We start from the raw sequence: 12,926 nt of genomic DNA on the forward strand, positions 1-12,926 counted from the left end.
ATCGCACACATTATTAGCTGGCCTGCAGTTTAAAAATAAAAATGACTACTTTTATTTCTATAGCGCCTTTAAGGTAGTAAAACGTCCCAAGGTGCTTCCTTCACAGCAGTGTTACAAGACAGAACAGATAAATTTGACATCAAGCCACAAAAGAAATTAAGGCAGATGACCAAAAGCTTGGTTAGAGGTGGGTTTTAAGGAGCATCTTAAAAGGAGGAAAGAGAGAGAGGCAGACAGGTTTAGGGAGGGAGTTCCAGAGCTTAAGGCCCCAAACAGCTGAAGGCACCAATGGTTGAGCAGTTATAATGTTGGATGATTAAGAGAGCAAGATTTGAGGAGCACAGACATCTTGTGGGGTTGTGAGGCTAAAAAAGATTAGAAATAGGGAGGGGCGAGGCCATGGAGTGAATTGTAAACAAGGATGAGAATTTTGAAATCGAGGCGTTGTTTAACCGGGAGCCAATGTAGGGCAGAAAGCACAGGGGTGATGGGTGATCGTGACTTGATGCGAGTTAGGGCATGAGTTTTGGATGACCTCAAGTTTTCGTAGTGTGGAATGTGGGATGCCAGCCAGGAGTGAGTGGGAATGTTGATCCGGATTCTTTTCCTTCAATCTGTTTCAGTGAATACACTAACGCGAACACCGATTGTGCTTTAAACAAAACAGTCTTTATTTTTCACCGGCCGGCCGAGACTTATCAGACAGAAGGAGTACCGTCTTGATAGAACGTACACCCTTCCTACGGACAAGTAAGTTTACATTGCGAAAGCACAGTTATACAATTTTTGGTACAAGATAACAAGATACAATTAGAGTGACATCCTAGTTCATCCTATCCCCTTTTGGTCCCTCCTTTCCATTGTCCACTCATGAGCCAACATCTATAGTAGCTGTTTTTACTAAAGCTTATGCATAGTTTCTAAATGTTACAATTTTTACTGGCATGATTAGTAGCTTAAAACCTTGAGACAGTCTGTTAATTGTGCTGATGTTGTATTATTTGCCATCTGACATTCTCTTAGTTATTTTTCCATGGCTTATACATTTTCATATATCCATTTTACTTATCCACAGGAGTAGTCAAGTCTAGAGGTCATCATCATAGGCAGTCCCTCGGAATCGAGGAAAACTTGCTTCCACAATAAAAGTGAGACCTTAGGTGGCTGAACAGTCCAATACGAGAACCACAGTCCCCGTCACAGGTGGGACAGATAGTCGTTGAGGGAAAGATATGAACAATGGTTTCAGCAGCAGAAGAGCTGAGGCAGGGGCAGAGGCAGGCGATGTTAGGGAGGTAGAAATAGGTGGTTTTTGTTATGCGAGTATGCAGCTGGAGCTCATTTCAGGGTCAAATATGACACCTAGGCTGCGAACAGTCTTGTTCACTCTCAGATTGATGCTAGGGAGAGGGATGGAGTCAGAATCAATCACACTGGGGGTGAGTGGGAGATCAGTCAGGTTACTCCCACGGAGCATTACATGGAGGGGGGGGGAGGGGGGGGAAGGATCAGTCAAGGCTCCCCCTGCTGAGCATCACACCCCTCCAAATACATGGTCGCAGTGACCACAGCATCCTCCCTTCACAAAGAACATACTGTTTTGTTTTGTTTTAATGTTGATTCTTTGAGTTTGAGCAAGCCACCATACCAGGTAAAGGCCCAACACGTTGTGCAATCTATGATTTTAACATGTTCAACGCCTGGCCTGGGTTCCTCAGAGCAGCGAGATCCACAATAAACGCCCAGTGGCCCAGTCCCTGTCTGCTCTCACGTGACAGTCCCTGTTAGATCAAAGGCAAGAGTTAGCATCAGCCCAAGAGTTAGCATCAAACCAGTTGGTTTTACATAACAGTTTGTCCTCAGTCACAGGAAAGGATCAATCACTTCAGAGACTGAAATCCTACTTTACAAAAGTGATCAAGCACCAAGCAACTTACGCCCTGGGCTAAAACAGGAATGTCTTGTCTTTACATGATGTCTATTTACCGGCTGGGGATGAAAGCTTCACAACAGGCTGTGAGCACAACCCACAAGTTATCCTGGAGTAGCGAGCGTTACCTTCAGCTATCTGTGCAATGACTAGATGAGCAGGGGAACACGATTAAAAACTGTGCAACTAGCTGGAGAGACTCAAGCCCCATTTCCTCAGCAGCTTATGGTGAAATCTGCTCCCTGAGCTGCTGGACACATCAGAGCATTTACTTTGAGCCTCATGGTGACATCAACATGAAAATAAATTCATCATTCGTGATCCTGCTGCTCAAGATTAACAAAAGATAGATATTATCAAGCACAATTATATTGTACTAAATATTCACTTACCATATTGAAATGATCACAGGTTCCAGGCCCCCTCTGTCTACAACATGAAATAATTATTCGTGTCCACCCCACTACATCACTAACTGACCACATACTGTATAGTTTCAGAGGAGGCAGCGATTACCCAGTGCCTCCCGAGTTACTTATCTGTAACCAGGGACTCTCAGCTGAATATCCTCCCATGAGCTAAAGGATGCATCAGAGCATTTGTTTTGAAGATCAGTAACATCACATTTCCCAATACTGTAGTCATCATTTGCATCCCTCTGCTGAGAATTAGTGGAGTCCGGGCACCGACACTCGGGCAGGAGACGACCCCTCTATAGGCGGGGTTTAAAGATTGACTCTTGGGCTGTGGGCGTCACCGACAAGGCCGGCATCTATTGGCCTCCTTCATTGCCCTTGACTCAGTGGTGGTGAGGCACCGTCATGGACAGCAGCAGCCCGTGTGGTGAAGGTGCTCCCACAATAAACCCACAACCTTCTGACTCAGAGGTGAGTGTGCTACCCACTGAGCCACAGCCATTGCATAATACACACTGTGGCCACAGTACACCGGTGATGGAGGGAGTGAATGCTTAAGGCGCTGGACGGCTGCCGATCAAGCGGGCTGCTTTGTCCTGGATTGTGTCAAGCTTCTTGAGTGTTGTTGGAGCTGCACTGATCCAGGGCAGTGGAGAGTATTCCATCACATTGGAGCGCGGTAGCCGGATCAAGTGCCTTTCTACCCTCATGCCCTATCCAAGCTCAGCTGGGCCACGAGACCCACCTCCTGCTCTCTCGACCCTATTCCCACCAAATGGCTGACCACCCAACTTCCCTTCCTGGTCCCAATGTTAGCAGATATAGTTAACAGTCCCCTCTGCAGTTACTGTACCACTCCCCTTCAAATCTGCAGTCACCTATCAGCAACATCCCTTGCCTCAAAAAACCCACACTTGATCCCTCTGTCCATGCAAACTACCGCCCCATCTCCAACATCCCACTTCTCTCCAAAGTCCTCGAACGCGTTGTCACCTCCCAACTTACTTGCAACTCCGTGCTTGAATCCTTCCAATCAGGTTTCTGTCCCGGTCACAGTACCGAAACGGCTCTCAATGTCACATGTGACTGCAACAAACCATTCCTCCTCGTGCTTCTGTATTTGTCTGCCACCTTTGACACAGTTGACCACGCCAACCTCCTCCAACACCTCTCCATCGTGCAGCCGGGTGGGACTGAATTCACTTGGCTCCATTCCTATCTATTCAATCGTAGGCACGGAATCATCTACCACGGCTTCTCTTCCCACTCTCGTATCGTTACCTCTGGTGTCCCCCCCAAGGATCTATCCTTGGCCCCCTCCTATTCCTCATCTGCATGCTGCCCCTCGGCGACATCATCCAAAGACACGGCATCAGTTTCCACATATAAGCTGACAACACCCAGCTCTACCTCACCACCACTTCTCTCGACCCACTGTCTCTAAATTGCTTGTCCGATGTCCAGTAAATTCCTCCCTTTAAATATTGGAAAGACCAAAGCCATTGTCTTCGCCACAAATACCTTTCCCTAGCCGCCGACTCCATCTCTCTCCCTGGCCACTAGCTGAGGCTGAACCAGACTGTTCACAACCTTGGCATCCTATTTGATACCAAGATGAGCTTCCGGCCACATATCTGGGGCATCGCCTATTTCTACCTCCAACATCGCCTCGCTCCATCCCTGCCTCAGCTCACCTGCGGCTGAAACCCTCATCCATGCCTTTGCTACCTTGAGACTCGACTGTTCCAACGCTCTCCGGGGCTGGCCTCCCATCTTCTAGCCTCTAAACTAGAGGTGATCCAAAACTCTGCTGCCCATGTCCCTATCTCTGTAATTATCTCCAGCAGCTCGCCTCGCCCCCGGGAGGTGTCTGCGCTCCTCTAATTCTGCCCTCGAACAACTCCAATTTTAATCGGTGCACCATTGCTGGCTGAGCCTTCTGCTGCTTTGGCCCCAAGCTTTGGAATTAGCTCCCTAAACCTCTCTTCCCTCTTTTACAAAGCTCCTTCCTGCGCTAATCTCTCCCAATGTGGCTCGATGCCTGATTTTGATTTACGTTACGTTCCCGTGGAGAGTCTTGGGATGTTTCACCACAAGTTTTTGAAGTTGACAGCAGAGCAACAACCGCCTCCCGCCTCGTCCCCTGCTACCCGGGCAGCGCTGCCCCAACACCCTGGTTACATGCTCAGGGCCAGCGGGACAGACATCAAACCGAGCTGCAGTTCCCCGGGGGGGGGGGGTGTGGATGGGGCCGCCGCCCACCCACCACCCCACCCCCCACCAGAGCTTCTTCAGCAGGTGTGTGGGGGTGGGAGCCTGACTGCGGCCTGGTTCGCCATTCCACCGCCGCTTCCCCACCACTCGGCCCGACCCTGGGGGGGGTGGGGGGTGGCGGGGAGGGAGGGTGAGCGGGAGGGGGGCCCGGTCACCCACCCTCCCCGGCCGGGTTCACCGGCACTCGTACAGCAGCCGGAGCCGGTTTGCGGCCTGAGCGCCGGGGGAGCGGGCGGGGAAGTGGAGTCCATGATGAGTTCAGCCATTATCATCATAGGCAGTACCTCGTAATCGAGGAAGACTTGCTTCCACTCCTGAAGTGAGTTCTTAGGTGGCTGAACAGTCCAATACGAGAACCACAGTCTCTGTCACAGGTGGGACAGATAGTCGTTGAGGGAAAGGGAGGGTGGGACAGGTTTGCCGCACACTCTTTCCGCTGCCTGCGCTTGGTTTCTCATGCTCTCAGCGATGAGACTCGAGGTGCTCAGTGCCCTCCCGGATGCACTTCCTCCACTTAGGGCAGTCTTAGGCCAGGGACTCCCAGATGCAAGTGGGGATGTTGCACTTTATCAGGGAGACTTTGAGGGTGTCCTTGTAACATTTCCTCTGCCCACCTTTGTCTCGTTTGCCGTGTAGGAGTTCTGAGTAGAGCATTTGCTTTGGGAGTCTCGTATCTAGCCTGTGAACTGTTGTGTATCTGTAAAGCATGCACTCCCATGTTCTGCAACCAGGGAGCACATCCCCTGAAGTCCCAAAGGACCCAGCATCCCTGGGAGCACCGTATATAAACCGGCCCCTAAGGCCTGTTACTCACTCTGGAGTGTCTTAATAAAGACTGAGGTCACTGTTACTTTAACCTCCCTGTGTGCAGTCTCATCTGTGTTAGGAACACAACAACTGGCGACAAGTACACGAATCCAACGCAAAGATGCAGCAAGCTGTGGGCATTCTGGAGAAGTTCTGGGAGGGTGAGGACAGGGAAGTCTATGTCGAACGACTAGACCAGTACTTTGTAGCCAACGAGCTGGACAGAGAAGGAGCGCTGCAAAAAGGAAAGCGGTCCTCCTCACGGTCTGCGGAGCAACGACCTACAGCCTCATGAAGAATTTTCTGGCTCTGGTGAAACCCACAGATAAGTCGTATGAGGAGCTGTGTACACTGGTTCGGGAGCATCTTCACCCGAGGCAGAGCATGCTGATGGCGAGGTATCGGTTCTACATGTGCCAGTGATCTGAAGGTCAGGAAGTGCCAAGCTACGTCACTGAGCTAAGGCGACTTGCAGGACAATGTGAGTTTGATGGCTACCTGGAGAAAATGCTCAGAGACTTTTTTGTACTGGACATTGGCCACAAGACCATCCTACGAAAACCTTTGACTGTAGAGTCACCGACCCTCAGTAAGGCCATTGCGATAGCACAGATGTTTATGTCCACCAAACAAATATCTCAACACACAAGTGCTAGCAATGTTCATAAATTAACTGGAACTGTGTTTGCGAGCAGAAATGTACAGGGCAGAAACTACGAGTCTGCAACTGCCAGCAGGCCTCAGGTGACCCAGATGACTCAGAGTCCGCAACAAAGGATGAATGCAAGGCAATTCACATCTTGTTGGCATTGTGGAGGCTTCCATTCAGCCTATTCATGCGGCTGCAAAGGGTATGCTTGCAAGAGCTGTCGAACAATGGGGCACCTCCAACGACCTGTTAACCACCACGTGGCAGAGGAAGATCAGTCCATGGTGGATCTAAACAATTTCAAGCCTCAGAGAGAGGAAGCAGATGCTGAAGTACAAGGGGTGCACACATTTTTGACGAAATGTCCACCTATAATGCTAAACGTAAAATTGAATGGCTTACCCATAGCCATGGAACTGGACACTGGCGCTAGCCAATCCATCATGAGTAAAAAGATGTTTGAGAGACTGTGGTGCAACAAGGCACACAGACCAGCCCTGAGCCCCATCCACACAAAACTGAGAACGTACACCAAAGAGCTTATCACTGTCCTGGGCAGCGCTATGGTCAAGGTCACCTACGAGGGCACGACGCACGAACTGCCACTTGGATTGTCCCGGGCGATGGCCCCACACTGCTTGGAAGGAGCTGGCTGGGCAAAATCCGTTGGAACTGGGATGACATCCGAGTGCTATCACATGTCGATGAGGCCTCATGTACCCAGGTTCTTAACAAATTTCCTTCCCTTTTTGAGCCACGCATTGGAAACTTTTCCGAGGCGAAGGTGCAGATCCACTTGGTCCCAGAGGCACGACCCATTCACCACAAGGCGCAAGCGGTACCTCACATGATGAGAGAGAGAGTGGAAATCGAGCTGGACAGGCTGCAACGCAGGGGTATCATCTAACCAGTGGAATTCAACAAGTGGGCCAGCCTGATTGTTCCAGTACACAAAAGTGATGGCACGGTCAGGATTTGCGGCGATTATAAAGTAACTATTAATCGTTTCTCGCTACAGGACAAATACCCGCTACCTAAGGCAAACGACCTATTTGCGACACTGGCAGGAGGCAAGACATTCACCAAGCTTGACCTGACTTCGGCCACATGACGCAGGAGCTGGAGGAGTCTTCGAAGGGCCTCACCTGCATCAACACGTACAAGGTACTGTTCATCTACAACAGATGCCCGTTTGGAATTCGGTCGTCTGCAGCGATCTTCCAGAGAAACATGGAGAGCCTATTCAAGTCGGTACCACGCATGGTGGTTTTTCAGGACGACATATTGGTCACGGGTCAGGACACCGTTGAGCACCTACAAAACCTGGAGGAGGTCCTCCAGCGACTGAATCGCGTAGGGCTGCGGCTGAAGAGGTCGAAATGCGTCATCATGGCAACAGAAGTGGAGTTTTTGGGGAGAAAGATAGCGGCGGACGGCATTCGGCCCACAGACGTCAAGACAGAGGCTATCAGAAACACGACCAGGCCACACGACGTCACGGAGGTGATTTTGGTAACTTCCTACCCAGGTTACGCACCCTCTTCGAGCCTCTACATGTGTTAGTGCTTAAAGGCGAGAACTGGTTATGGAGAAAAAAAAACAAGTAATTGCTTTTGAGAAAGCCAGAAACATTTTATGCTCCAACAAGCTGCTTGTATTGTATAACCCATGTAAGTCTCGTGCTAGCATGTGATGTGTCGTCGTACGGAGTCAGTTGCGTATTACAACAAGCTAACGTGGCGGGGAAGTTGCAACCTGTCGCCTATGCTTCCAGGAGAGTGTCAAAGGCCAAGAGATTCTACAGCATGATTGAGAAAGAGGCATTAGCACGTGTGTTCGGCGTAAAGAAAATGCATCAGTACCTGTTTGGCCTCAAATTTGAGCTGGAAACCGATCACAAGTCCCTCATATCCCTGTTCGCTGAAAACAAGGGGATAAATACTAATGCCTTAGCCCGCATACAAAGGTGGGCACACGCGCTATCAGCGTATATCTATTCCATCCGTCACAGGCCATGCACCGAGGACTGTGCGGATGCTCTCAGTCGGCTACCATTGCCCACCACGGGGGTGGAAATGGCGCAGCCCCTGCAAACTTGTTGATGGTGGCACAGCCCGCAGATTTGTTGATGGTCATGGAAGCGTTTGAAAATGATAAATTACCTGTCACGGCCCACCAGATTAGGACTTGGACCAGTCAAGATCCTCTGCTGTCCCTAGTAAAAAAAAAACTGTGTACTGCATGGGAGCTGGGCCAGCATCCCCGTTGAAATGCAAGAGCTTATCAAGCCGTTCCAGCGGCGAAAAGACGAGCTGTCCATTCAGGCAGACTGCCTGTTGTGGGGTAACCGCGTAGTGCTACCCAAAAAGGACAGGGAGACGTTCATCTCAGATCGCCACAGCACACACCTGGGTATAGTAATGATGAAAGCAATAGCCAGATCCCACGAGTGGTGACCCGATATCGATTCTGACTTAAGAGTTCTGTGTATGGCAATGCAGCGTGTGTGCTCAGTTGAGCAACGCACCCAGAGAGACACCACTATGTTTGTGGTCCTGACCCTCCAGACCATGGTCAAGGATCCATGTCGACAATGTGGACTATCGTTTCTCGGTAAATGTTCCTGGTGGTGGTGGATGCTTTTTCAAAATGGATTGAATGTGAAATAATGTCGGGAAGCACCGCCACCACCACCATTGAAAGCCTGAGGGCCATGTTTGCCACCCACGGCCTGCCTGACATACTGGTCAGTGACAACGGGCCATGTTTCACCAGTGCTGAATTTAAAGAATTCATGACCCGCAATGGGATCAAACATGTCAACTCGACCCCGTTTAAACCAGCCTCCAATGGGCACGCAGAGCAGGCAGTACAAACCATCAAACAGAGCCTTAAACGAGTCACAGAAGGCTCACTCCAAACCCGCCTGTCCAGAGTACTGCTCAGCTACCGCACGAGACCCCACTCGTTCACAGCGGTGCCCCCGGCTGAGCTACTCATGAAAAGGACACTTAAAACCAGACTCTCGCTGATTCACCCCAACCTGCATGATCAGGTAGAGAGCAGGCAGCAGCAACAAAATGCAAACGATGGCCGCGCCACTGTGTCACGGGAAATTGATCTGAATGACCCTGTGTATGTGCTAAATTATGGACATGGTCCCAAGTGGATCCCGGGCACAGTGATAGCTAAAGAAGGGAGTAGGGTGTTTGTAATCAAACTAGACAGTGGAAAAATTTGCTGAAAGTACCTGGACCAAACGAGGCTGCGGTTCACAGACTGCCCTGAACAACCCACAGCAGACACCACCTTTTTCGAGCCCACAAAACACACCCAAAGTTCAACGACACCACGCTGGGCCAGGAAATTGAACCCATCACGCCCAACAGCCCAGCAAGGCCAGGCTCACCCAGCAGCCCTGCAGGGCCAACAACACGCCAGCTCAGCGAGGGCACAACCAACACACCAGAACAAACATTTGTACCGAGGCGGTCCAGCAGGGAAAGAAAGGCTCCCGACCTCCTCACCTTGTAAATAGTTTTCACTTTGATTTTGGAGGGGAGTGATGTTGTGTATCTATAAAGCATGCACTCCCATGTTCCGCCACCAGGGAGCGCATCCCTTGGGAGCACTGCATATAAGCTAGCCCCTAAGGCCTGTTACTCAATCTGGAGTGTCTTAATAAAGACTGAGATCACTGTTACTTTAACCTCCCTGTGTGCAGCCTCATCTGTGTTAGGAACACAATATGAACAATGTGGCCTGCTCAGTGGAGCTGATCAAGTGTGGTCAGTGCTTCGATGCTGGGGATGTTGGCCTGGTTGAGTGTGGTCAGCCATGATCGTATTGACTGGCGGAGCAGACTCGAGGGGCCGACTCCTATTTCCTTGTGTTGTGAGTGGGCGCAGAGCGCAGATCCCCGCACACACAGACACACACACCCACCGCGCTGGGTTCACCGCCTGGTGCCAGGCGGTTTGTGTGACAGAGAATCAGAGACATTTACAGCACAGAAGGAGGCCATTCCGGCCCATCGTGTCCCCACAGGCCGAAACACAGCAATCCAGGGTAATCCCACCATCCAGCTCAGGGCCCGGAGCCCCGGAGGTTACAGCACTGGGGGGCGGGGGGGCAATCCGCTCAATACCCGACCCCCAGGCTGCGGGCCCGCGGAGGGAAAGGGCGGGCCCCGGGGGGATTGACTGACTGCTGGCCCGTGGAACCACAGAACTGCGTGGGCCCCAGCTCTCTCTCTCTCACACATACACATACATACACAATATTATAAACATATACCTCACGGAGGAAGGCCGCGGTGAGCGGGCGCCGATCCATTGCCGGGAGATCGGTTTACTGCTGGCCGCTCGTGGATCCGCGGCCCACGCAACCAGTACTCGATCTTTCACCTCCAATCGCGCGCACCCCCCTCTCCCGGGGACCAATCCCCGCAGCTCCCTGCCGTCACGTGTCGCCGCTCCCTGCCCGAGTGGGTGGTCCGCGATGACGTCACAGTCCCCCCCCCCCCCCCTTCCTCGCTGCCTGGCGGAGCCTAAGTGAGTCTTGTCACCTCGCATTGCTGGGGTCCCGTCCCGTCCCTCCCTGTTCCACTCGGGGAACGTGCTGTGACCACCAGCGCAGGCGGATGGGCAGTACTGAGGGAGTGCCGCACTATCAGAGGGACAGTACTGAGGGAGTGCCGCACTATCGGAGGGGCAGTACTGATGGAGTGCTGCACTGTCTGAGGGGCAGTACTGAGGGAGTTCAGCACTATCAGAGGGGCAGTACTGAGAGAGTTCCGCACTATCGGCGGGGCAAATCGGAGGGGCAGTACTGAGGGAGTTCCGCACTATCGGCGGGGTAGTACTGAGGGAGTTCCTCACTATCGGCGGGGCAGTACTGAGGGAGATCCGCACTATCGGAGGGGCAGCACTGAGGGAGTGCTGCACTGTCGGAATGGCAGTACTGAGGGAGTGCCGCACTGTCACAGGAGCAGTACTGAGGGAGTGCTGCACTATCGGAGGGGCAGTACTGAGGGAGTGCTGCACTGTCAGAGGGACAATACTGAGAGAACGCTGCACTGTTGGAATGGCAGTACTGAGGGAGTGTCGCACTCTGGAGGGGCAGTACTGAGAGTGCACTGCACTGTTGGAGGGGCAGTACTGAGGGAATGCTGCACTGTCGGAGGGGCAGTACTGAGGGAGTGCTGCACTGTCGGAGGGGCAGTACTGAGGGAGTGCTGCACTGTCAGAGGGACAATACTAAGGGAGTGCTGCACTGTCGGAGGGGCAGTACTGAGGGGGAGTGTTGCAGTGATTTGGGGGGCGGGGAGTCTTTCGGATGAGACGTTAAACCGAAGCCCTGTCTGCTCGCCCAAGTCCCATTCACTCCTCGCCCATGTGCTCAGTGACATTGGCTTCTGGTTAACATAAGAAATAGAAGCAGGAGTAGGCCATTTGGTCCCTCGAGCCTGCTCTGCCATTCATGGCTGATCTGATCTTGGGCTCAGCGCCACTTCCCTGCCCACTCCCCATAATCGCTCAAAAATCTGTCAATCTCCGTCTTAAATATATTCAATGGTCCAGCCTCCACAGCTCTCTGTTGCAGAGAATTCCACAGATAACTCCCCTGCTCTTCTTCACAATAGTGCCAAGGGATCTTTTATGTTCACCTGAGAGGGCGGACGGGGCCTGGGTTTAACATCTCATCCGAAAGGCAGCATCTCCGACATGCAGCGCTCCCTCAGCACTCCACTGGAGTGTCACCCTGGATTAATGTGCTCAAGCTCTGGAGTGGGACTTGAACCCACAACCTCCTGACTCATCCGAGTGCTACCCTCTGAATGCCGGCTGACACAAAAGCAACACCTGAACAGAGACTGGAACCCTGGACCGTCAGATTACAAGTCTGAACTCTACTGACTGGGTCACCCAGGCTGGAACTGGGCAGCACCGACAGGGGGATAAAGCAGTTGTGCTGTTCATTTTGCACTGCTGACAAAATGAGATTTGCAAGCTGTTTGGGGCAGAACTCTATCGTGGTGTTGAACCAGCTCTGATAATCGATCATCGGCTTCCTGCTGGGACTCCTGGGAATTTTAACAACTGAGCAGTTTTAGCATCTTTGAAACACACCTGCATATGCTCTTGAAATAGACAGGGTTCTCTCGTGGTGACTGTAATATGGATTCTCAACTGTGGCAGTCGGCAGTATAACTCTGGTATTGCTGGCGGTGAACTATTGCTGCTCTCAGATTAACTGCAGGCTTAAATATCTGGGAGACGTCCCGAGGGAGTGTTTCATGGGGTTCCAAGGTGCATACTGCACCAAGCCAGACGACTGAGGATGGAGGAGAGGACAATGCCGACCTTGGAGAAGAAAGATGGCGAAAGGTATAACTGGCATGGGTTGGCAGGCAACACACATGTTGGACACGGGTGCTGCCTCATACGTTACTTGTCCTGAGAAAATCCGAGTTCTATCGATAATACATCGGGGCTGAAATTGCCGTCCGCTCCTGAAGTGTTCAGGCCGCCCCAGTGCAGATGCCAGCCAAACCGGTGAAATGCAGCACATCAGGGTTTTTTTAAAGCAGGGCGGAAATGGGGGCAGGGCGGAGCATCCGATGCTCGAAGTCATCGTGCTGGCGCGTCACAAGTCACTCCCTGTCAGTTAAAGGGGAGGGCCACTGTGAACTCTGCAGCCACTTTCGTGACAAACGCTGGACCACCAGGCAGAGTTTAGGTTGGGCCAGCTGTCTGGCACCCAAGAGAGGAGGGGGTGAGGGGGGAGGGTGACAGGCTGCGTGTTGGCAGCCCGGCAGAACCCGCAGCCATAATTGTCGGCACGACCT

At 51.9% G+C, this 12,926-nt stretch overlaps 1 long non-coding RNA gene across 1 annotated transcript; it reads right to left on the reverse strand.

Annotated features, from left to right (window-relative positions):
* Positions 1 to 647: 647 nt before the first annotated feature.
* LOC139268774 (uncharacterized) lies at positions 648 to 10,497 on the reverse strand. The gene is made up of 2 exons (XR_011594102.1): positions 10,373 to 10,497; positions 648 to 1,781 (listed from the first exon to the last, which is right to left on the reverse strand). It is a non-coding gene; the product is annotated as an uncharacterized lncRNA (long non-coding RNA).
* Positions 10,498 to 12,926: the final 2,429 nt, after the last annotated feature.

The sequence above is a fragment of the Pristiophorus japonicus genome, chromosome 8 (genome assembly GCF_044704955.1).
Source record: "Pristiophorus japonicus isolate sPriJap1 chromosome 8, sPriJap1.hap1, whole genome shotgun sequence".
In the NCBI taxonomy this organism is placed as follows: Eukaryota; Metazoa; Chordata; class Chondrichthyes; family Pristiophoridae; genus Pristiophorus; species Pristiophorus japonicus.